Raw genomic sequence first — 25,499 nt, 5'->3', positions numbered from 1 at the left:
TCCCACCGGAAGTCAGGGGGCAAGGGCAGGAATATAAAGGGCGAACCCAGAGCTCAGTTGGCCGCCGGCAGCCAGAGACAGATGCCTCCTGCCTGCTCCCAGCCGGGAGACCACAGAGAAGCACCATCCAGCTGAGGACTGGCCAGAGCTGTCAGAGCCACCAGCCAACCGAGCCACTGAGGAGTTGCTGGGACCGTCACTGGCTCCCTACCCTGAAGAAACACATGACCCCCGTGGATCAGGACACCCTGAAGGGAGGGGAGAAAGTGGCCCAGGACAGCCAACCCCCACCTAGCTGTGTTGCTGCCAGAAACCCGGTCATCATGTTGCAGCTGGACTCCCTGCTAACCCACTAGCAAAACAGTCTGCCACCGTTAGGGCCCTGGGCTGGGACCCGGTGGAGTTGGGTAGGTCCAGATCCCCCTACCTGCTGCCATCTCACCCCTGGGTGGAAGCCTCTCCACCTCAGGCCACAAGGCCTGCATTTGTCTGCCATCTACCTGAGCCAAGACATCAGGCAATAGACTGGTTACTGCTCTGCCCCTCAGAGGTCAGAGAAATCCCCTCCTGAGCCCACAGACTGTTTGGTGCTGAGCCCTGCCAATGGCCTGAGCCATATGCCTTTGCAGCTCTGCCACGCCTAAGGGCCAGAGCCTTAAACTATCTATGGCTAATTCCCTGACCACGGGCAACGGTCACTGATGGAGTGAGGTGGAGGAGCCTCCCACCGAGCCAGAGAGGGAGGGCCTACTGCTAACCCATTACAGGTTGCATCGTACCACTGCCAGAGGCAGAAAAGACAACACCTGCCTGTAGCTGGGGCTCTAAGGATCTCATCTCTCTGCACTGTCAATGTCTAGGCACCTGGAGCACGAGGGACTGATGCACAGAGACAAAGAACCAAGCAAGTGCAGCAGAGCGTGTGCTGCCAGCAGGGAACAGGCTTCCAGGGAAAGGAGGAGTGGCTATCCCCAAGAGCTCTGCAGGAGAAGGAGCAATACAATGTTTCTGCTCCCAGGCAAACAGGCCCAACAGCTCTGGGGCCAGAGAGCAGACAATTGGGAGAGCAAAGCACTAGTGAGGCAGATGATTCCTTCAGGGAGACACTGCATTTCACCACGACCAATGAAAATTGCTAACAGGTGATTTAAGCCCCTATTCCAGGCCTTCCTGGAGCTCACCAACATCCACTCCTTCAGGAGCCATCTCTATTCTGCCAAGACTGCCCAGAACTGACAAGCTTTGCAGGTGGTTATGCCATAAAAAAATTAACTGTGACATTCCCCTCTGGTGTTATCTAGACTGGTGATCTGCTGCGCCACTCCAATCCCTGACTCTGGGAGCCAGCCTTACCCTGCTCTGCTGGGAGAACCCCTACTCCTGGGCTGCTCTCACACAGCCTCTGGCATATAAATCGCTCCCAGCTACTTGTAAGTGAATGACACTAGCCAACGACTCCAGTCCCAAACACAACACCGTTTTGCAGGGTGTGGTGGCGCTGAAGCTTATGAGTTCATCAGTTTAACAAAGAAACTGATATGCACCAGGCTTGTTATCCCAAGGGGAGCCTCTGATACTTCAAACCAAATATACTGCTTCAGGTAGAACATACATATTAACTATAAAGACAGATTTTAAGTGGTTACAAGTCAAAGCATAACAAGTCGAATTTGGTCAAATGAAATAAAAGCAAAACACATTCTAAGCTGATCTTAACACTTTCAGTGCCCTTACTAACTTATATCCTTCTCACTACAGGCTGGCTGGTTGCCCTTCAGCCAGGTTCTGCCCTTTGTTCAGAGTTTCAGTCGCTTGGTGGGGATGTCTGTAGATGGAGGTGGAAGAGAGAGAGAGAGAGAATGGCAAATGTCTCCCTTTTATAATGTCCTTTCTTCCCTCTTGGCTTTGCCCCCCAGCCCTGTCGGTCAGGTGAGCATTGCCTCATCACAGTCCCAAACTGACCAAAGGAAGGGGAGTGACTCCCTGGAGAGTCTAACAGATTCTTTTGTTGCTGCCTAGGCCAGCATCTTTTGTTCTTGTGAGGCACGGCTGGGTTTGTCCCATACCTGCCTTGATGAGGTGTGAACTGCCCCTCTGCTCTTGGAGAGTTTCTGTCTGGGCTTGCTTTAAGTCATGAGGACACATTTTCAGCCTCATGACTATATACACATGAAATTATAACCCATAACATTACTAATCATCACTGTTACAATGCTCAGTACATCGTGAGCCTTCCAAAGACACTGGACAGGACAAACTTTGCACTGGATACCACACAATCATTTTACAAGAATGATGGGGCTGCTAGTGTGACACTCTGTACCTCAGGGGAACACCCAACATCTAAAACTTCAGCTGGATCAGATACATATATGCTTTTATGCTAAGATCATCACCTTCAGCACAGCACCACACAAGCAGTTAAGACATGACAGAACCACCACACCTGGAATCTATCTCTCCAGACAGACCTAAGCCAGCAGTCTCTCTACCACATCCTGCAAGTGAGGAAAGATTAAAATATTTAAAGTGTTAACTTGTAGCTTTGGCCCAAGATGGATGACTGAACATGAGACATGATGCAATGACGCACCCAGAGAGGGAAGGACTTTGATCAAACAGCATGAGTTTTACACACCCAGGGATTCTACAGAGAGGCTCTACATCTACAAAATCAACCGAAGGAGCTTTCAGCAAGACTTGAGCAATTGTAGGTGGATGATGCTACCACACCACTACAATTTGCCACAGGAATCAGGCTTGCTCTAGCTAACAAAACTGGAACCATCCCAGGATAAATGGACATGTGCGGAGCCCTGAAGAGGGAGGAAAGACTGAAACCTGGTGGAAGGAACATAATCTTGAGCTCCTTCCTTCTCTCCTAGCACTTACTAAAATTGAAGTTCTAGAAATTAGAACCCCAATGTAACACTGTACCTCAAAAAAGCACCCTGGAACTCCCATATTCACCACTGGGCTAGGACTGATATGTTGGGTACAAAGTATACCTTGTGAGGTATCATTTGAGAAGTCATGATCTGCTGACCATTACTATCCTGTTGAATTGTGTGCTACCCTTCTCTCTGAAGTTATGAAGTGTTGCTATAAGTTTGGTACTGAAGTATGTAATACATGGGAAGTGCCCACAGCTAGCCTTTCAGTGGCAACAAAGGAGTAACTGACAAGGCAGATTTACATCAGCACCAGCCCACAGACATTGACGGCCCACCAAGAAGAATCCACTCTCCCAGATACTCCTCAATGAGATGATTCAGTTGGGGATTGGTCCTGCTTTGAGCAGGGGGTTGGACTAGATGACATCCTGAGGTCTCTCCCAACCCAAATCTTCTTTGATTCTATGACTGGGGGCTACCTAACCCACAGGTCACAGCAAGGGTCTTTCTAGCAGCTGGAGAGAAAGTATAAATGAGGATCGATGGCATCACCACAGGGCCTCTCTCCTCCCCCCTTAACACCTGGAAGATGATTTGGAAGACAAAGACTGAAATGGGGAGATTGGTACCAGGGTGGGAAGGAAACTCTGCCTGTGTAATAAGAACTGTCAACTGCCTAGAACATCTAGTGGGGTGAGAAACTGCTTGATTCAAATCTTGCTCAGTCTGTAGAATTTAGACTCTGATTTTATTTACGTAACCAACTTTGAACTGTCCATACTTATAATCACTTAATCCTTCTGTAGTGAACTGGTTTTATATTTTACAGTAACTCCTTAATGTTGTAGTTATGTTCCTGAAAAATGCAACTTTAAGCAAAATGATGTTAAGCTAATCCAATTTCCCCATAGAAATTAATGTAAATGGGGAGGGTTAGGTTCCAGGGAAATTTTCTTCACCAGACAAAAGAATATTATACATACATAAACACACACAGTATAACTTTAAACAAACAATTTAATACTGTACACAGCAATGATGATTGTGAAGTTTGGTTGAGGTGGTGGAGTCAGAGGGTGGAACATTTCCCAGGGAATGCCTTACTGCTAAATGATGAACCAGCACTTGGCTGAGCCCTCAAGGGTTAACATGTTGTTGTTAATGTAGCCTCACACTCTACAAGGCAGCATGAATAGATGGAAGGAAGACAGCATGGCAGACAGAGGGACACACATCCTGTGTGGTGGAGAGACAGAGAGAGAGCACACACATTGCCCCTTTAAGTATGCTGACCCGGCTCTAAGTACATTGCCTTTTTAAGTAGATCTGCAAGTTGAGAGAGCAGCTGCTACCAGCAAGCTCCCTCAGTCCTGAGCCGTCGTGTCCCTCCCCCAGCCACACTCTGTGGAGATGTGGTACAGGAGCAGAGGGCAAGGAGTGGGCACCCTGACATTAGCACCCCTCTTCCCCTCCCCCTGCACAGCAAGCAGGAGGCTCCCAGGAGCAGCTCCAAGGCAGAGGGCTGGAGCAGCATAGGGCACTGGTGGGAGGGACAGCTGAACTGCCTCGCAATTGATAGTCTGCTGGGTGGCTGCTGCACAGGGAACTTAGGGGAGCTGATGTGGGGGCTGCCGGTCCACACTGGTGCCAAGCCCCCACCAGCTAGCAGCAACGGGCTACTCTTCCTGCAAGGAGTGGACAAAGCAGGCGGCTGCCAAACAACATTATAAGGGAGCTCTGCGCAACTTTAAACGCATGTCCTCTAATTGATCAGCCACGTAACAAAACTTTAACCGGGACGACTAAGTGAGGAGTTACTGTACCTAAAACAGGGTGGTTTTTGGCTGACGTGCTAGAGAATCTCAGCTCAGGTTAAAAAGAGTGGTTGCACTTCCCTACCTTTCATTGGACTGTTTAACTAATTAGTGAGCTTGCACTGTCTTGAGCAGGGTAAGATGGTATATTTCTGCAGTTAGTTGCTGGTGCCTCTCTGTATAATTTATGACTGGCTTAGAGCGCACTGAGGCAACTTAGGTACAGTGACTAAAGTGAAATCCCTGCAAGTTGCATGGGCCCTTTTTAAAGACACCATAATAGAGGCCCAACCGCAATGTATACCCCAAATTAAGAAACACAGTAAAAGAACTAAAAAAGAGCCACCGTGGCTTAACAACCATGTAAAAGAAGCAGTGAGATAAAGAGACTTCCTTTAAAAAGTGGAAGTCAAATCCTACTGAGCAAATAGAAAGGCGCACAAACACTGCCAGCTTTAGTGCAAGAGTGTAATAAGAAAAGCCAAAGAGGAGTCTGAAGAACGGCTAGCCAAAAACTCCAAGGTAATAACAAAATGTTTTTTAAGTACATCAGAAGCAGGAAGCCTGCTAAACAACCAGTGGGGCCCTTGACAATCGAGATACAAAAGGAGCGCTTAAAGACGATAAAGTCATTGTGGAGAAACTAAATGGATTCTTTGCTTCAGTCTTCACGGCTGAGGATGTTAGGGAGATTCCCAAACCTGAACTGGCTTTTGCAGGTGATAAATCTGAGGAACTGTCACAGATTGAAGTGTCACTAGAGGAGGTTTTGGAATTAATTGATAAACTCAACATTAACAAGTCACCGGGACCAGATGGCATTCATCCAAGAGTTCTGAAAGAACTCAAATGTGAAGTTGAGGAACTATTAACTAAGGTTTGTAACCTGTCCTTTAAATCGGCTTCGATACCAATGACTGGAAGTTAGCTAATGTAACGCCAATATTTTAAAGGGCTCTAGAGGTGATCCCGTCAATTACAGACAGGTAAGTCTAACATCGGTACTGGGCAAATTAGTCGAAACAATAGCTAAGATAAAATTGTCAGACACATAGAAAAACAAACTGTTGAGCAATAGTCAATATGGTTTCGGTAAAAGGAAATCGTGTCTTACCAATCTATTAGAGTTCTTTGAAAGGGTCAACAAACATGTGGACAAGGGGGATCCAGTGGACATAGTGTATTTAGATTTCCAGAAAGCCTTTGACAAGGTCCCTCACCAAAGGCTCTTACGTAAATTAAGCTGTCATGGGATAAAAGGGAAGGTCCTTTCATGGATTGAGAACTGGCTAAAAGACAGGGAACAAAGGGCAGGAATTAATGGTAAATTCTCAGAATGGAGAGGGCTAACTAGTGGTGTTCTCCACAGGTCATCTTAGGACCAATCCTATTCAATTTATTCATAAATGATCTGGAGAAAGGGGTAAACAGTGAGGTAGCAAAGTCTGCAGATAATATTAAACTACTCAAGATAGTTAAGACCACAAGCAGACTGTGAAGAACTTCAAAAAGATCTTACAAAACTAAGTGATTGGGCAACAAAATGGCAAATGAAATTTAATGTGGATAAATGTAAAGTAATGTACATTGAAAAAATAACCCCAACTATCCATGCAATATGATGGGGGCTAATTTAGCCACCACGAGTCAGGAAAAAGATCTGGCATCATAGTGGATAGTTCTCTGAAGATGTCCATGCAGTGCGCAGAGGCAGTCAAAAAAGCAAACAGGATGTTAGGAATCATTAAAAAAGGGGATAGAGAATAAGAATATATTATTGCCCTTATATAATCCATGGTACGCCCATATCTCAAATACTGTGTACAGATGTGGTCTCCTCACCTCAAAAAAGATATTCTAGCACTAGAAAAGGTTCAGAAAAGGGCAACTAAAATGACTAGGGGTTGGAGAGGGTCCCATACGAGGGAAGATTAAAGAGGCTAGGCCTCTTCAGCTTGGAAAAGAGGAGACTAAGGGGGGATATGATAGAGGTATATAAATCATGAGTGATGTTGAGACAGTGGATAAGGAAAAGTTATCTACTTATTCCCATAATACAAGAACTAGGGGTCACCAATGAATTAATAGGTAGCAGGTTTAAAACAAATAAAAGGAAGTTCTTCTTCACACAGCACACAGTCACTTGTGGAACTCCTTGCCTGAGGAGGTTGTGAAGGCTGGGACTATAACAATGTTTAAAAGGGAACTGGATAAATTCATGGTGGCAAGTCCATAAATGGCTATTAGCCAGGAAGGGTAAAGGAATGGTGTCCTAGCCTCTGTTCATCAGAGGATGGAGATGGATGGCAGGAGAGAGATCACTTGATCATTAGCTGTTAGCTTCACTCCCTCTGGGGCACCTGGCATTGGCCACTGTCGGTAGACAGATACTGGGCTAGATGGACCTTTGGTCTGACCCAGTACTGGCCGTTCTTATGTTCTTAGCTGGGTGGGGTCTCCATATGCTGCTTGTCATTGGCATAGCATTGCAAGACAGCCCAGGCTGGAGTGTTAAGGGGGCACAAGCGTTCCCACAGCTCCAAGTTGTACCCTGGGAGATCCCATCACATCCAGCCTATCTTTATGAAGCAACTGGTGTCACAGTTCATAGCCTCAAAATCATGGGAAATTGTAGAAGTCAAAGAACTCTGAATTTTGTCAATTTTTTAAAAGTCGTGATGGGTTTGGACAAAACTTTGTAATGGGCTAGGTGCTGAAAGAAAAAAACATGGTAAAAGAGCAGATAAAAGCATGACAGAGGCCTAGCTAATTAGCAAACTGTTTGGGTTTTACTGACAAAACTGCAAGCTTTTCATTGGGGACAATGTGTGTAACTACTTCATGTCTGAGAAGTAACAATGCTTCTGAAGCGAATCACAAGTCATAGGACTTGTTTCCTCACATCAAACCTCTGTTTTTGAGAGTCTGAAGCCTATATTGCAACTGCTTCAAGGGGAAAGTGGCTGGGGGCCAGAGCGATGTTGCTGGCTCACAGGCCGCGCTGGGCTGGGAGGGGACACAGCAGCAGAGTTAAGGTTGTTTGAGGAGCACTAACTACAACTCTCTCATTGTCAGACATATGGGTGCAATTAAACATTTAGTGAATTTCTTATTCAAACTTCTTCTAATCTTTGGTTCTGGAATTTCTTCAATTTTGTCTTTGCAATGGAACGCGAAGTTTTGCAAAATGGCTAGTCACATAGTGAATATGAAGACTGCAGAACCCTGAAGTGTATGATATGAGCAAGGCCAATGAATGACTGGGTATAGTCTGCGTACCTCATAAAGGAAAAAGGCAGTGTTACCGAACTGCTGGCTACTTTGGGCACTGCCACTTCCACCTTCCCCAACTGACTGATTGGATGTTCTACTGCTGTTCAGTCTACTGTTCTTAGGTATCATCTTTTCAATTTGGAAAGCACCTAGAACATTTCAAGGCTTCTGGGAACAAAATGTGGAGGATATATTTTTAGGTGTCTCCTAAAGCAGACAAGGACACTGGGGTAGGGTTTGGATGAAAAAATAAACTAACATTGTAGTTGGATTGTTTGTCTTCAGGCACACCCAGCTCCATTGCACAATAAATGAATACAAACCATCAAGTCATTTATTTCACTATTTTAGTGTATTAACTCCCATGGAAGGCAAAATACCAGATTATCTTGTGAAAACCCTGAATTACTTGGAAAAGACACAGCTCTGGAACGTTCTTTCCCAACGCTTGTTTGGATGGGTGAAAAAAAAGAGCACAAATGGCTAGAACTCTCTTTACAGGAAGTTATCTGACAGACTGCACAGTTACAGACTAAATAGCTTGGCTGCCCTTGTCTAATCAGAGCTTTTTATAAGCACAGCAGACACACTCAGTGAACATACACGTGGCTTGTAACTGCCAAGAACTCGCACTCATCGGCAGAGCCACAATGTTGATAGCCTCTGTAGATAGAGTGGTAGAAGGTATACATACAATGAACACCTCCATTTTATGTGCATGGTACACCACGAGCAAAAAGACAAACTAACATATAACAGCAAAAAAAATTGTAAGTACATCAGAAGCAAGAAGCCTGACAAAACGAGTGGGGTCACTGGACAAGCGAGGCGTCCAAAGAGCACTCAAGGAAGACAAGGCCATTGCAGAGAAGCTGAATGAATTCTTTGAATCAGTCTCCACTGCAGAGCACGTGGGGGAGATTCCCACACCTGAGCCATTCCTTAGGTAACAAATCGGAGGCACTGTCCCAGTCTGGGTTGTCAGAGAATGTTTTCATGTGCCTTTATGCTATACTACGCAGATTTCACAGGGGAGACCAGTGTTTCTCAAATTGGGGGTCCTGACCCAAAAGCTAGTTGCAAGGGGGGGGCGAGGACAAAAGGTTCTGGGGGCTGTTGTCAAGGTATTGCTACCCTTAGTTCTGTGCTGCCTTCAGAGCTGGGCGGCTGAGAGCAGTAGTTGTTGGCTGTCCCGCCAGCAGCAGCACAGAAGTTAAGGGTGGCAATACCATACCACGTCACTCTTGCTTCTGCGCTGCTTCCTTCAGAGCTGGACGGCCGGAGAGTGGCAGCTGCTGACCAGGGGCTCAGCTCTGCAGCCAGCAGCGCAGAAGGGTGGCAACACCATACCTTGCAACCGCTCCCACAAGACTCCTTTTTGGGTGAGGACTCCTATAATTACAACACCATGAAATTTCAGCTTTAAAATAGCTGAAATCAGTGAAATTTATTGTTTTTTAAATACTATGACCATGAAATTGACCAAAACAGACCATGAATTTGGTAGGGCCCTAATCATGGGGGAAGTTGTGTGTGTCTCTATATTGTTATAAAAATACTTGGTGACAGGTATTTTGAAATAAATTACCAAAATAATTGAAACTAGTACAATTATATAGTGTTATTTTGACAAAAAATATGCAGAATTTTAAAATATTGTTCACAGAATTTTTAGTTTTTGGCGCAGAATTTTTAATGTTTTGGTGCAGAACGCCCCCAGGAGAAGCAGTTGGCTCCAATGGTTAGTCTCACTGTGCAAAAACTGTACCTTAGTTCTGTTGCATTCTCTTCTCATGTAGGGTGACCAGACAGCAAACGTGAAAAATCGGCACAGGGGGTGGAGGGGTAATAGGAGCCTATGTAAGAAAAAGCCCCAAATATCAGGACTGTGGCTATAAAATCGGGACATCTGGTCACCTTATTCCCACGCCAGGACTTGCAGAAGTTAAAAAATGTGGACATGTACTATTGAGCATGACCTCAAAACATTTCTATATGGTCGTCTCTGTTTTGCCAGCAAAGGCAGTGCTATGCATCAGCTCTCAGTGCACTGACTGACAGACACACACAGATAAGACGCGGACTTTGAGTTAACAGGACAAAGACATCAGTCACTTTCTCAAAGAGTGAAAAGCTATTTCTCTAAATCTTGTGTCTGAAAGTGACTGCCCCATAAACCTGCCCCAGAGATGAGGAGAGGAGGCATGGAGGAAGAAGGCAATATAACAGGACTTGCCCTCTGCATGGAGCAGACATTGCATATATTTTGTGCATTTGATACCTACGTCCAACACTGATGTGTGCCAACATCCATGGGACAGGCTCAGCTGTGCACTAGCCATCCCCAAAGGGGTCTTGCAAGGGACTCTCCCAGGCTACCACCACCCTCTCCTCCCTCTGGGACAGTGCTCAGCCCTGGGGTCATATCCTCTTTGGACTCTTCCACGGACACTCAGATAGCCAGTGTCACTTCTGGTGTCATTATCAGTGCAGAAGTCCAGACAACCTGTTTCCTGGCCCAGCCCCAGCACCCTGAGGCCAGACGCCCCAAGGCGTGGGCAGCCCTTAAAGGGGTTTATGGCAAGCAAGATGGCCAGAGGGAAGGTCAATGGCTACTTCGTATCAGAGGGGCAGCCGTATTAGTCTGGATCTGTAAAAGCAGCAAAGAATCCTGTGGCACCTTATAGGACTAACAGATGTTTTGGAGCATGAGCTTTCGTGGGTGAATACCTACTTCGTCAGATGCATGACATGCAACTGACGAAGTGGGTATTCACCCACGAAAGCTCATGCTCCAAAATGTCTGTTAGTCTATAAGGTGCCACAGGATTCTTTGCTGCAATGGCTACTTCATTTACTTATCTCTCATTCAAAGACAAATGAAAATGACAGAGCAGGTCCCCGGCTAATCTGTGCAAGGACCTGTTCCACTCTGACCTCCTTTGGCTGTAACACTCATCATGACTTAAACTGAGCTCTCTGAAGCAGGGATGGTCTCACTGTCTGTTCAGCGGCCAGCCCAGTGGGTCCCTGATCACAGCTGTGGGTGCTAGTCCACCACGACTAACCCTAAAAGAAGTAGTGCCTGTGTGAGGGTGTATACATGCACGCATTAGAAATGGGACTATCAAGACCTGTGCCTGTTGCCACCCTCAGCTGTCTCCCCCACTGCCTCCTTCAGAGTACACTCTCCAGGCCACAGACTGTGGGTATGGCTACATTTGGAATTTCAAAGTGAGTGTAGTCAGAGCGGCAGCGCTGGGAGAGAGCTCTCCCAGTGCTGCATGTAAACCACATCCCTTACGGGTGTAGCGTGCAGCGCTGGGAGCCGTGCTCCCAGCGCTGCTGCCCTGATTACACTGACGCTTTACAGCGCTGTATCTTGCAGCGCTCAGGGGGGTGTTTTTTCACACCCCAGTTGCAGCGCTGTAAAGTGTGAGTGTAGCCAAGCCCTTAATCTTTGTATGGTGTTCAGCACCCTAGCCCCACTCCCAGCCGGGGTGTCTTAGTGCCCCACAGTACAAGCAGCCCAAATACATTCATGCCACACTCCCAGATCCCCTTCATTTGGGTGCCTGGCTATTTCCGAGCAGCACAAGTGACAGCTCAGAACAGCTTCTCCTGCCACCCCCATGTATCAGACCCCTCCCCTCCAGAGCGGCTTTGGGACTCACTGTAGGAGACATGCAGGGAGCCTCACATTCCAGTGCCTGCTCCAAGCGTATTTGTGGCTGGAGTCAGAGACGTCAGGGAGATGGATAATCATAGGAGCTCTCTACAGAGGCAGCTTCCCAACTAGCTCTGAGGGTAGAGAACCCCCAGCAGCTGTGCTTCATGCTTCCTCCCAGCAGGCTGTACACACAGCCATGGGTCAGCATGCAGCTGGGGAGAAAAGCATCCCAAGGGTCCCTATGCAAAGGAGGGTGGGGAAGAGAGAGCAGAGCACAGGAGACCTTGAGAGTGGCTTGCAAGGGCTAAAGCATTCTGCTGAAGAGAGAAGTATAACCGGACAGGTGAGGCTGCTGAACAATCCTGTGTCTGTCAGTGCCCTGCTCTGTCTAGGGAAAGCGCAGGAAACCCAGAACACAGCGAGGCACAGGGGAGCGGGGTTCACAGGGCCTGTGTATGTGGCTGAAGCAGCATCTGCTGCCCATTGCTGGCAGGAACTAGCTAGCACCCAGTCAGAAGAGGGGCAGACCAGGACTTGGGTGTACTAGAGCCCCCCCCCACACTCAGAATAGCATGGGGGAGCTCAGGAAGCACATGACAAAGGGATCCCCACTCCCTTCCAACACCAGGGCACCTAGGAGCTGCACTAGGCTCATGCTGCCCAGAGAAAATAAGAACGTCCATACCGGGTCAGACCAAGGTCCATCCAGCCCAGTAACTGTCTGCCAAAAGCGGCCAATGCCAAGTGCCCCAGAGGGAATGAACCTAACAGGTAATGATCAAATGATCTCGCTCCTGCCATCCATTTCCACCCTCTGACAAACAGAGGCTAGGGACACCATTCCTTACCCTTCCTGGCTAATAGCCATTAGTGGACTTAACCTCCATGAATTTATCTAGCTCTCTTTTAAACCCTGTTATAGTCCTAGCTTTCACAACCTCCTCCACAGGTTGACTGTGCGCTGCGTGAAGAAGAACTTCCTTTTATTTGTTTTAAACCTGCTGCCTATTCATTTCATTTGGTGACCCCTAGTTCTTATATTATGAGAACAAGTAAATAACTTTTCCTTATTCACGTTCTCCACACCACCCATGATTATATATATACCTCTATCATATCCCCCCTTAGTCTCCTCTTTTCCAAGCTGAAGAGGCCTAGCCTCTAATCTCTCCTCATATGGGACCCTCTCGAAACCCCTAATCATTGTAGTTGCCCTTTTCTGAACTTTTTTAGTGCCAGTATATCTTTTTTGAGGTGAGGAGACCACGTCTTTACACAGTATTCAAGATGCGGGCGTACCATGGATTTATATAAGGGCAATAAAATATTCTCCATCCTGTTCTCCAACCCCCTCCCTTATTTTTTTAAAGCCAAAACACTAATAAGGCAGGCACAAAGCAGTGGTCAGTGCAAGTTGCAAACAAGCAGAGGGGTCTGCACCTCGCCTCACCACAGCCAGACTGAATCCCACAGGCCTGGCTCAGGCATTTCTATCACTTGGTCACTCCACCCTTCACCCATTAGCCATTGCTTAACTCTCAGGCCTGGTCTACACTAGGGGGGAGGGGAAATCAATCTAAGTCCAGCTACGTTACTCACACAACTGAAGTCGACGTACTTAGATCTACTCACTGCAGTGTCTTCACTAGGGTGAGTCGACTGCTGCCGCTCCCCCGTCGACTCTGCCTGCGCCTCTCACGGCGGAGTACAGGAGTTGATGGGAGCACACTCGGGGGTGGATTTATCACATCTAGACTAGACATGATAAATCGACCCCCCACTGGACCAGCCCCCGCCCGCCGAGTAGTACAGACATACCCTCAGAATCTGTTCAGCAAGCCTGGCAGTGGGCTGTGGGAGACAGAGCCCTGTGCATACCCTGGGCCAGGAGTCAGGCCAGCCAGGGAAGAAGCCTTCCCCCTACAGGCCATCACAATGAAGCTGTTAGCGGTAGCAGGTGTCACGGCTAACACTCCCCTGGCTAATGGGGCCCAGGTCTCAGCATGCTCCCTCCCCCAACAGGCTTGGCTACCTACCTGCCTCTCTCCAAGCTCCACCCTCACTCAGCACTTGGCCAGCTGGGCCCAACAGAGTGTTTCAAAGCACCCCTCCTCAGTCGCATCAGGCAGTAAGGGGTGCATCCTGCTGAAGGGCTCCTTCTACCCAGGACCCCACTCAGCCACTCTGGGGCAGCTGGAGAGGTGCCCTGCTGGGAAGGGGTGCCTTTGGCTCCAGGCAGATGCCACCCAGAGGCAGTGGCCTTACAAGGCCCATGCAGGTGCAAGGCAAAGCAGGAATGAAGCCCAGTGAGTGGCATCTGGAAGGGGAAGATGGAGTTCCCTAGGAGTTGGAGACTTCCCTACTCCCCCCACACCAAAAAATTAAATTATATCCTTAATGGCACTGGGAACAGAGGCAAAGGACTCATTCACCCCCAACTCCCTCCAGCCAACACACTATTTCTCAGCCCAAGATATATTCTACAAGCCACAGCTCCATCTGGTTCTATCTTCGACAAGTCTCTTGCTGGGAGCAGCCGCCAGTTCAGAGCTGTTACTCTAGAGCAGGGGTAGGCAATCTATGGCAAGCATGAAAAGGTGGCATATAAGCTGATTTTCAGTGGCACTCATGGTGCCCAGATCCTGGCCACCAGTCCAAGGGGCTCTGCATTTAATTTTAAATGAAGCGTCTTAAACATTTTTAAAACTTTACTTTACATACAATAGTTTAGTTATATATTATAGACTTATAGAAAGAGGCCCTCTAAAAATGTTAAAATGTATTACTGGCACACAAAAACTTAAATTAGAGTGAATAAATGAAGACTCAGCACACCACTTCTGAAAGGTTGCCGATTCCTGCTCTAGATTGAGATCTTGGGAGAGTGTCGCTGTTTTCATAATGTAATAAAAATACTGTAATGATAAATAATAATAAATAGTGTGTAAAAAGCATGTCATAAAAACAAATTTTATATTTCCAAGATCACTGCTTTTATAATTTATACTCAGGTACAGGAGAAAATCCCTGGAAATATTCATTTTTAAGAGGGGGTTCGCAAGACTTGATGTGTAGTGAAAGGGGTTCACAAGCAGTTAAAGTTGGGAACCACTTCTCTAGAGCAATCTGTTTTCCCTCTGCTATTGGAATCCTTTCTGTTTCCTCTCTCACCCTTCCAGGTTCCTCCAGCCCCTTTATCAGGAAACCAGCCGACTCACCAACATTAATGACTCTGAAAAAATGTTCCCTCCCCCTACTCCCTTCCCCAGCAAGGACAAGAAAGGGGGAGAGGAGACAAGGAGTAAACAATGACTGCTACCAAATATGGAATTAACAGACAGCGATGAAGCCATAGTCCAAGCATTTAAACATCCTGCTGGGCGGATTTAAAGGGCCAAGGAAACAGCCACTGGATAGGCAGCCAGGCCCCAGGGAGCTCACTGAGCAAGGCGTCATGGCAGGGGACAGAGAGGAGACAGCAGAGCGGAACTGGAAAGTCATGAGATGAATTACAGAAGGAACAGAGTCAAAAATGCCCTCTAAGTGCCCCACCCAGACATCCCATGGCAAGGTGGGGCAGGTTCCTGGGCTCTCCATGAGGCACTCTGCTCCTCACACCCAGGCAGGGACAGGCTTGTTCTTTAGAAGGATGCCCCCTCAACTGTCCATCAGTCTCTAAAAAAGGCCCATGGGAGCAGCCAGCACCGTCACAGGCTGTGGGTGCAGGACAGCTCACAGCCTTTTCGCCCTGTGACTGCAGCACAGGAACCAGCACTGCATTTCCCCTTTTTCTGGGTTACATTTGCATTCTGTCCGGGGTGACACCAGCTCTGGCCAGAGCACCTACTTCAGACCACAAGCGTGACAGACACACCCCAGCTGATGGGGGAGAACTGGAGTTACTGCTCTCTCCTCTGGGCACAATCAGCCTTTTGTCCTGGGCTGTCAGAGCTCCAGCCAGCCCCACCGCCAGGCCAGTCCTGCGGCAACTCCAGTCCCCCCTTGCACGCCAAGACCAGGGAGGAGACATGGCTGCAGGGAAGGCCAGCCTGGCTCCCGCTGTGGAAGTGAATCCCAGCCCCTGACCCTGCACTGAGAGCCAGCCCCTGCCCCCTGGCCTCGGCAGGGCAGGAATCCAGCAAGTTTGGCTCTCCACAGCCAGAAATCCTGTCCTGTAGCTAGGCAAAGGGAAGGGAAGTTCTAATGTCCCCTCCTTCCCCCAGCTTCAAAGCAGAGGGGTGGGGGAGAAGACTGGCACTCAGGTAGCAGAGCCAGGGCACTGGAGCAGAGCCCAGAAATTGGGGTCCTACACCAGGCTCTGCTACGGACTCCTGGTGTGACCTTGGGCCAGTCACAAGGCTAGTACCTCACAAGCAGGAGAAGATGACTCTGCTGGTGCTAGCAAAATACCCACAAAGAATGGTGAGCATCCTGCAGAATACCCAGATCACTTACAGCGTTTAGATCATATTCAAAATGACCTGCTTCTGGCACCCTCCTCCCTGCAGCCACCTTCCCTCAAGCCCCCAGCCCTCCAAAGGCCCAAACAGAAACGCTGCCAGGCTGGGAAAGGGGCACTGACAGTGCTAGCTATAAATAACCCTCAAGGTGCCAGTGCACCATGCACAGGACAGAAGTGTGCCTCCTGCGGAGCTGGGCAGCTGTAATTGATTTGGAGTTGGCCCTGCTTTGAGCAGGGGGTGGGACGAGATGACCTCCTGAGGCGTCTTACACCGCTAATCCTATGATTCTATGAATTGGCTCCAAACAGCAGAGTATGTCAGACCCCAAGAAAAGCGAACACCAAGAGCAGCCTGAGCCCCAAACGGATGTCCCATTAGAGCAGCCCTGAAGGTAAGACAAGACCCTTCCCACCTGAGCCCCACCTCCCAGGTTCTCCTTGCTCTTCTCATCAGGCCAACTCCACTTACTAGGGAATGGGGGATCAAAGCCACAACAGACAACTGACTGCGTATTTATAACAGCTGCCATCTCCATCTGGGACCAAGAGCAACATGGACCTTTCTGCATCCTGCTTCCCCAAGATGGCATTTCTGAGCCAGAGGTGGGAGTCCAGGCTCTCCCTGCCCATGGCCCATGTGTGAGACCCCAGCCTCACCAGGATCAGAGCACCTAGGTGGTCTTCAACCAAAGGGTGAGACTCTTCACTTTCCACCACCACCTGAGGCTGCATCCATCCACGCGACGGGACCTGCCACACAGGATTAGACCTATGGCCAGCCTAGCACCAAGAGCGGTGGAGGGCTTCTGAGGAAGGCTGTCCCTCTGACATGCAGCTGTGTGCTACTTCCTCCTGACCCTGGGTTAGGCCAGCCTGCGCACCCATGTCGGATGTCACGCTGTATCCTGCTGAGTGCCCACACAGATGCTGCTATTGTTCTTTATGGAAATTAACCCTTCCCATCCCAGACACAGACCTGCTGCCACTGCCATCCCTGGATTTCACACTTGTGACTCTCAACTCATGGCACTAGCAAGATACCTGACCACCCTGGGAAGGCCCTTAGCCCAACAACAGGCCCTCTCCTCATCTTCAGCAGGCTTGGGGCTGAGCCTCTCTCTAGCAGCCGCGGAGGCTTCCCTAGTAACAGGCTGAATTTCTTCAGGTTTGTGCCATCAGCCTCCCTCCTCCCCACTCTTCTGGTTCCTGCTGCATTTCCACGAGGGAATGGGCACCACCAGCATGGGCCCACAAGTGCTGACTGTATGGGCTTGCGTAACAATGTGTAGCCAAGATGGGACTATCTAGGGAGCTCTGGACCCCCTGCATGTCAGAAGTAGGGGCAGGCTGCTCTCCTTGACAGTCCTGCAGAGGAAGGATAATAGCTTCTCAAGACTTTACCAGAGGGGAAGCAGCTGTCAAACATGCTCAGTGCAGCCCTCAGTCTCACAGGAGCAAGCAGGGCCTTTGTTCTGATCCCACAGCAGGGTAGATGTGAGCTCCAGACAGTCAGGTGGAGGTGACACTGAGGTGAACAGCAATGGGAGTCCCTTCATTCCAGCCCTTGTTTTGGTGGCTGATCTGTTAGGCTGAACCCCCTCCAAAACTAGGATCTCCATCCCCAAAGTGCAATTTTCAAAGTGCACATGGAATCCAGTTTCCATCTGGATATTTGTGCAAAGGGCTGAGTGGCTATTTGGAAAATGCACCAGGAAGCGCAGACATCCTTGAGTCCTGGCACAAGAGCCAAAGGTGCTTCTCCTGCTGGGGCTAGGAACCTCTAGAGATGCTTGGTGCCACGACAAGCTATAGCTATGGGCGGTGTTGGAAGCTCATCCTTCCCTCATCTCCATCACACTCAGGATCACTGTGCAAACCAGCTGAACAGAGCCTGCCTGGAAGATGTAAATAGTGATGCACCAAATCTCAGCAGCTGGGAATTAAACTAATTGCATGCACCCTCTCTGAACATGTGATCACTAAATTCAATTCAAATGGTGTACACTCTGGTGTGGCATGCTCCATCACAAACTCTCATGATGTTGACCAGGACTAACCAGTCAGCATAGTCACAATGAAGCCCTGAACTAGGGATTGCCTATGCTGCGATGGGAGGTATGAATGCAGCACATGTAGACACACGCAAACTGGCTTGAAGCTAGCTGCCCTGAATACTAACAGCAGTGAAGTTTCAGCAGCACGGAGTTCAGCGCAAGCCCACCCATGACCCTGGGTACTTACTCCAGTGGCTAGCTCACCCCGAAGTGCATGCTGGTATTAGTACTGGTGATACTGAGATGACAGCTAGCTCAGGTATGCCTACATGTGCTACAAAAGCACCTCCGATTGCAGCGTAGTCATTTCCTAAGTGACCATGCTGAACGTGCCTTGCCCTGGATAGCAGTCAGCTCACTCAATTTCACCAGTATGCAGTGATGCAGAGAGCCCCTCTCCCATTTCTGCACTAGCCCTGGTGCTAGGAATAGTGGGCATGCCCGTGTACACCAGCGTTTATCACCACACTGCCTGATGCTGCTTGGATTGGTAAAAACGCCTGTTATTCCCATTAGCGCTTACACTCCCACCAGTAGAGCTGTAACCCTGGTAGCTTCCCCGTAACTGCCAGTGCAGGATGCCTGAAATAGCACAGGGGGCCCCTGCAAGGCCAGCTTTACCGAGTGCCCTGAGGGAGCTGGGGAAGCAGATTGTGCCTAGGTGTGACAGCAGTTCTGGGGACTTTGAGCAGGGTGATAGCAGCTGGCTGACCACATCCATGTACAACAGAGAAGAGCAAATGTTTGCAAGTTTGCCTTTGCTATTCCAGCCAGCATCTTCCTGGGCAGGGGCTGGTTAGCGACAGATGGACATGTCTGCCCTGGCCCTCCCACATGGAAATAACATCCACCACTTTGACAACCTCAGGCCTTTCCTTTGAGATGCACATCACCTGGGCCCAGGGTCTATCATTCACGGTATGATGTTGGATGGGATGGGATCTGAGTTACTGCAGAGAATTCTTTCCTGAGTGCTGGCTGGTGAGTCTTGCCCACATGCTCAGGGTTTAGCTGATCGCCATATTTGGGGTCAGGAAGGAATTTTCCTCTGGGGCAGATTGGCAGAGGCCCTGGAGGTTTTTTGCCTTCCTCTGCAGCATGGGGCACGGGTCGCTTGCTGGTGGATTCTCTGCAGCTTGAGGTCTTCAAAACACAATTTGAAGACTCCAGTAACTCGGACATAGGTTAGGGGTTTGTTATAGAAGTGGATGGGTGAGGTTCTGTGGCCTGCTTTGTGCAGGAGGTCAGACTAGATGGTCATATTGGTCCCTTCTGACCCTAAAGTCTATGAGTAACTGTAATAAACTAGGGACCCTGTCAAATCCTGTGCAGCAAATCAAGGCTATAAGAGCACATTTGGGAGGCGTAACTGGCTCCTCAGTTTGGGGCACCAACCACCTTCCTTTCAGGAAGATTCCTACAGTTAAGTTTTATGTCTCAATTCATCACCAAACCCTCTCACCCCACCTCCACCGAAACAGCAGCGTGTAGAGGAGATGCTGTCCCTTGGGGGCTCTGTACAACAGGGACCCACCCCACAGTCTCTCCAGGGTAGTCTGGGTCCCTCCCCACTGCTCTTTGTGCAGAGATCAGTTTCCCTACCTCACCACTGAGAGAGCAGCCCCAGGGGCCCTGGGACATCTCCAGGGAGTCACCAGCTGATGCAGCCAAGGAAGCTGCCTTCAGCAAAGAAACTCTGTATCTCTCAGAAGCGTACTGCTGCCAAGAGAGGGTGTGGAGTCCCTATGGCGGAAGAAATCAGTGCCCAAGATGAGACACTTGCCAGCAGGGATGGATTCAGGATGAACTCGCTCCAGTACTAAAGCCCTACGGGAAGTGGGTGCCCCATTAAAGTCCCCACTCTGCAATCCCTGGCAGGAAGTGATGACAGTGCTCAGAAAGATACAGGTTCATTAGCTCAGTGACCCAATTTATCCATGCCAGCAGCAGGCCAGGCACGCCACAGGGAGGGGGAAACATGGCTGCAGACCAAACACTGCAGGCCATCCAGCCTGTCACCAGGAGATACCTGCAGGCGAGAGTTTTCCTAGGAGGTGTGGAGTAAACCCCAGTGGTTTTACAGCTCAGCATCTGGAATGTGCCCAGGAAGCCTTATCCAGTGCAGAGCTATGAACTCGGGGGAGGGAGCGAGGAACCTGGAGGAAAAGTCACAGGGCACGAGAATTACTAAAGATGGAAAGTGCCTAGCTCACCACAGCTGCCTGGCCCCGCTGCCCAATTAGATCATTCATGCACATCCATTAATCACATATTTAGCCAGAAACAGTTACATCACTCAAGTGCTCAGAACAACGACCAGCTGGGGCTGAGTCCAGGGATGAAGAGGCAGAGGTACCCCCAGAGCCAGCACATAACCCATTACCACCTTCGTAACCATGTTCCCACACCACTTCTCCTTACTCTACACCCCTCCCAGGAAAAAAGCCACTGCTCCCTCCCTGAGTACTCAAGGGTCGTTCAGAAATGATGCCCCCTAACAAGAAAAGGTGCAGAATTGGAGGGCAAAGTGACCCAGGCACTGTTTCCGAGATTGGCCCAGCTGAACCAGGCAACGCCCCTCCCCACAGCATGCATACACCCCCCACCCACACATGCTGGAGACCATCAGCAACCCACTGCACACATCATTAGAGTGGACCCGAAGTACCACACACCCAGGCCTCACCCCAGAGAGCTGCAGCAGCAGCTTCAACTCAGCCAGCAGGGGAACCGAGACAGAAAGGCAACCCAGTGTTCCCATCCAACAGATAAAAGCTGGGTCAGGACACAAATACATACACAGCATCCAGTATCCAGTTCTCAGCTAAATGCCCCAGAGAAGCAGGGGACAGTCATCTCCCCACATGCAATGGGCATTAATGTTAAGACATTCCTTGAGACACAGTGCCCCGCCACAACCTGCCCACACACTCTCCTACTGCCAGCAGCTCTGGGAAGGGTTCTGCACTTTGCATGCCAAAGTTAGTACGAGTTTCCCCAGAACTCTGCTCCCATTCCCCCCACACACACCCCAAAGGAGCCTCCCCTAAGCATCCACATTGTGCATGCTCATGCAAGCTGCAGGACTCCCTCTGAGGACAGCTATCACCTCCCAGGCCATTTCAGCTGCCCTATCCCCTCCTCTTCTGGCACCGCTGCAGCAGACAAACCTGTTCCACAAAACCCTGCCCTACAGGCATGGAATCAGCAGCATGAGGGAGACAGAAGTTGCGGGCAACACTTCCAGTAGAGCTGCCTTCACAAGCCTGTGCAGAAGCCTGTACAGGGAGGAGAGGGTAACTTCTGCTGCCCCCTGGACTGTGCTCCCAGAAGAGGGATGTGGGGCGGGGGGGAGTTGGGGAGAGGGGTGTTACTGAGCTCTAGCGGGAGCTGCAGACACATGAATGAGGCAGCCTCTGTGTTGCATTTCCTGGCAGGAGGCAGCAAGCCCCACCCCACCTCAGTGCACACAATCAGAGTTCAGCTCCTCATAGCCTCAGCTCCTCCAGCCTGAGTAACAGTCAGCAAAGCCTGACTCAGCCCAGCCCGGACAGCAGCAGAGCAGGAACCAGACAGGGAGGGGGAATAAACCCCAGTCCTCCTCCTACAGCTCAGGACAGAAGCCTTGGCCTTTCCCTGGACAGCAGATTCAGCAGTCTGGTAGGCCCCCCAGGAGCATGGCCCCTGCAAGAACCTGACACAGAAGGGACGCCCATAAACAGGGCTTTGGAGCTGTGCTCTGGCTCCAGGCCAGCTCCAGGCAAAAACCTGCAGCTCCACTGCTCCAGAGCTGCTCCGCGCTCCAGCTCTGCTCTGCTCCAAAGCCCTGCCACCAACCCAACACTGCCACTACTGCAGCCAGACAGAGAGGGACAGGCTGCACAATTGAGGGAAGCCAGCAACAAAGTTATTCCACAGGGCTAACAGATCCACGGAGACACCAACAAGGAAAGGTGTAAGAGCACAACCCCTTGCCCCAGGTGCAGTGAGTCCTAGCACGTTACAGCTGGACTCTATCTGGAAGCAGCTTTCAGATTCATCTCTGGCTAGAAGGGGACTGATCAGCTCAAAGCCCCCCTCCTCCTCACCACCAGCTCCTGACAGAAAGGAGCTGTACCCCCCTCCCCCCGCCAACTGGCTGCTCCAAGGGGACATCCCCACTACTCTGCTATTCCCCCAGCCTCCATTCCTGGGTCCCCCTCACTGCAGATACCACTATCACACTGCTGGTTGGGGAAGCCTGAGTGGCACAGCCAGAGCTATCAACTTACTCGCCAGCTGACCCCTGTCCATGGGAACCCAAAGAGCAGCCCTGAAACTGCCCTGGGCTTTGTTAATCTCACTCTGAGGCTGCCTGCTTGGGGAACCATCAGAGGCAGTCTCAGGCACCCAAGTGCATATGGAGACGGGCTAGAATGTGTATGTTGGGGGTGGGGGGGGGGTGTTAAATGAAAGCTCAGATTCTGCAGAAACTGAAGAGGCTTGAGATTTCAGCTTTTGCAAGTTTCCTACTAACCACTACATCCTGCAGCAAGGCCTGCTAATGCAAATGTTACTGTAATTAACAGATGGCAAGAGAACTGGACTCAGTCTGAGCAACTGAGCAGAGCCATCACTGAGGAAGGGCTGGGTTGAAACGCAGAGAAACTTCATGCTACAGCTGCCTGCTCATCCCACAGGGAGAAAGCAGCAAGCTATGGCTGAGAAGCTGAAACAGGAAGCAACAGCTTCAACTTCCAAGGAGTAATAAGTGCATACAGCGGGCGGCGGAGAGGAAGAGGCGGCATAGGAGCCCATCTCCACACTGGGGCCAGAGGCCCCTTTGCTCAGTGTTCAAGCAACTGTCAGAGTTTCGGGGGAAGTCCAGAAGCAGACATGACAGGCAGGGAGGATGGTATCTGCTGAAGGCATTTGTCCCACTGTGCTGTGTCAGTAAAACGAGCCAATCCCAGCCACCAGGCTGGGAAATTCGTTAGTGACACAGCCTGGCAGACAGGTAGTCTGGGAGCAACAGCAGGGAAAAGCAGCTTAGGGGTCAGCAGCAGGGTACCTCGCCTTCTCCCACAGCAGCTCCCGTCCTCTCCGCCCGCAAGTTACTGAGTCAGCTGGTCTCAGGGCTCGCAGTGTCACTGATTTATCATCCCCCTGCAACGCGTGTCGCCTGCGCTCTGCAAACCTCGCGTCGGGCACACACACCACCCGCGCCTGGCCTCCCCCCCACCCGCGCCTGGCCTCCCCCCCAACCAACCCACCCACCCCCCCACCCGCGCCTGGCCTCCCCCACAACCAACCCACCCACCCCCCCACCCGCGCCTGGCCTCCCCCCCACCCGCGCCTGGCCTCCCCCCCAACCAACCGACCCCCCCACCCGCGCCTGGCCTTCTCCCCAACCAACCCACCCACCCCCCCACCCGCGCCTGGCCTCCCCCCCAACCCACCCACCCCCCCACCCGCGCCTGGCCTTCTCCCCAACCAACCCACCCACCCACCCACCCGCGCCTGGCCTCCCCCCCAACCAACCGACCCCCCCACCCGCGCCTGGCTTTCCCCCCAACCAACCCACCCACCCGCGCCTGCCTCCCCCCCAGCCAACCCCCCCACCCCCCCACCCGCGCCCGGCCTCCCCTCAACCAACCCACCCACCCCCCACCCGCGCCTGGCCTCCCCCCCACCCGCGCCTGGCCTCCCCCCAGACCAGCTTCCCTCTCGCCCCGCCTGGCCTCCCTCTCAGGCTGCCGCGCACCAGCCCCCGCCCCCGGGCCGGACCCCGCCCGGGCCTACCTGGGGCGCCAGCCGGGTCCCGCTGCGGCGCTGCTCCGGCCGAGACTCGCTGGGAGGGAAAGACGGAGCGACGCCCCCCGCCCTTGGCGAGACGCTCTGTGCTGACGCTCTGTGGTAGCGCCGCGCCGGCGCACTCGCACCGCCACGTCCCACCCCAGAGTGAGGCCAACCAGGCGCCATCTTGGTTGTGGGCAAGACCCCGCCCAGCAGGAGTGGGACCAGGCAGCGCCACAGACCCGCCCTCGCGGAGGCGACGGGGTCCTAGCGCCGGGTGCACCTAGGGCTGGACAGGACCCTGCAGGCAGGAGCCGCGGCGCCCCCATTGGTTGTGTCCCAAAAACCCTCAAGAGACCCCGCCCTACCCTCACCCCTTTCACCTCCCCCTGCCCACCCTGCCTCACCCACCCCACCCCACTCTGTTCCTCCCACCCCATCCCTGCCCTGCACAGCCTGCCCCCACCTCACCTAGCCCCACCCAGCCCACTCTGCACAGCCTGCCCCCGCCCTGCCCCACCTTGCCCAGCTCACTCTCCCACCCTGCCCAGCCCCGCCGACCCCACCTCGCCCCAGCCCACCCATCTCAGCCCACCCACCCCATCCCTGCCATGCACAGCCTGCCCCCACCCCGCCGCACCCGGATCACCCCACCCCACCCTACCCCACCTCGCACAGCCCACCCTGCCCAGCTCACTCCCCCACCTCGCCCAGCCCCTCCCACCCCGCCCCCACCCTGCCCGACCCCACCTCACCCAGCTCACCCCACCCCACCCAGCCCCGCCGAGCCCACCCTGCACAGGCTGCCCCCATCCCACCTCTCCCAGCCCCACCCACCCCACCCCACTCAGTCCCTCCCACCCCATCCCTGCCCTGCACAGCCTGCCCCCACCCCGCCCCACCCAGATCACCCCACCCCATCCTACCCCATCTCGCACAGCCTGACTCACCCCGTCCCTGCCCCACCTCACCCATCCCATCCCACCCTGTCCTGCCCCACCCCACCCTGCACAACCTGCCCCACCCAGCTCATACCACCCTGCCCCACCTTGCCCCGCACCATCCCAGCCAGCGCCACCCCGCACAGCCTACCCCCACCCTACCCCGCCCCGCTCCACCCAGCTCACCCCACCCAGCCCCTCTCACCCCACACAGCCTGCCCCTGCCCCACCTCGCCCAGCCCCACCCTGCCCACCCCAACATGCACAGCCTGCCCCCGCTCTGCCTCTCCCACCCTGCCCAGCCCCGCCCTTCTCACCCCACCCAGCCCCTCCCAGCCCCGCCTCTTGTGCTCCACCCAACCCGCCCTGCACCACCCAGCATGGCTACTCCCACCCTGTCCTGCCCAGCATAGACTCATAGACTCTAGGACTGGAAGGGACCTTGAGAGGTCATCGAAGTTAGGGAAGTTGTGGAATCTCCATCTCTGGAGATATTTAAGAGTAGGTTAGATAAGTGTCTATTAGGGATGGTCTAGACAGTATTTGGTCCTGCCATGAGGGCAGGGGACTGGACTCGATGACCTCTCGAGGTCCCTTCCAGTCCTAGAGTTTATGA

At 51.7% G+C, this 25,499-nt stretch overlaps 1 protein-coding gene across 2 annotated transcripts in view; it reads right to left on the bottom strand.

The window, feature by feature from the left end:
• TLN1 (talin 1) overlaps positions 1 to 24,124 on the bottom strand; it is a 196,109-nt gene extending 171,985 nt beyond the window's left edge. Inside the window, exon 1 of one of the 2 annotated variants that reach the window (XM_030567039.1) lies at positions 23,949 to 24,124. The gene's annotated coding sequence lies outside the window, so the exon portion shown is untranslated. Of the gene's footprint in view, positions 1 to 21,337; positions 21,431 to 23,948 lie in introns of those variants that run through there. The other variant, XM_030567041.1, reaches the window with a different exon arrangement.
• Positions 24,125 to 25,499: the final 1,375 nt, after the last annotated feature.

This window comes from Gopherus evgoodei, chromosome 6 (assembly GCF_007399415.2).
Source record: "Gopherus evgoodei ecotype Sinaloan lineage chromosome 6, rGopEvg1_v1.p, whole genome shotgun sequence".
Lineage (NCBI taxonomy): Eukaryota > Metazoa > Chordata > Testudines > Testudinidae > Gopherus > Gopherus evgoodei.
This window is presented reverse-complemented; position numbering and strand designations above follow the sequence as displayed.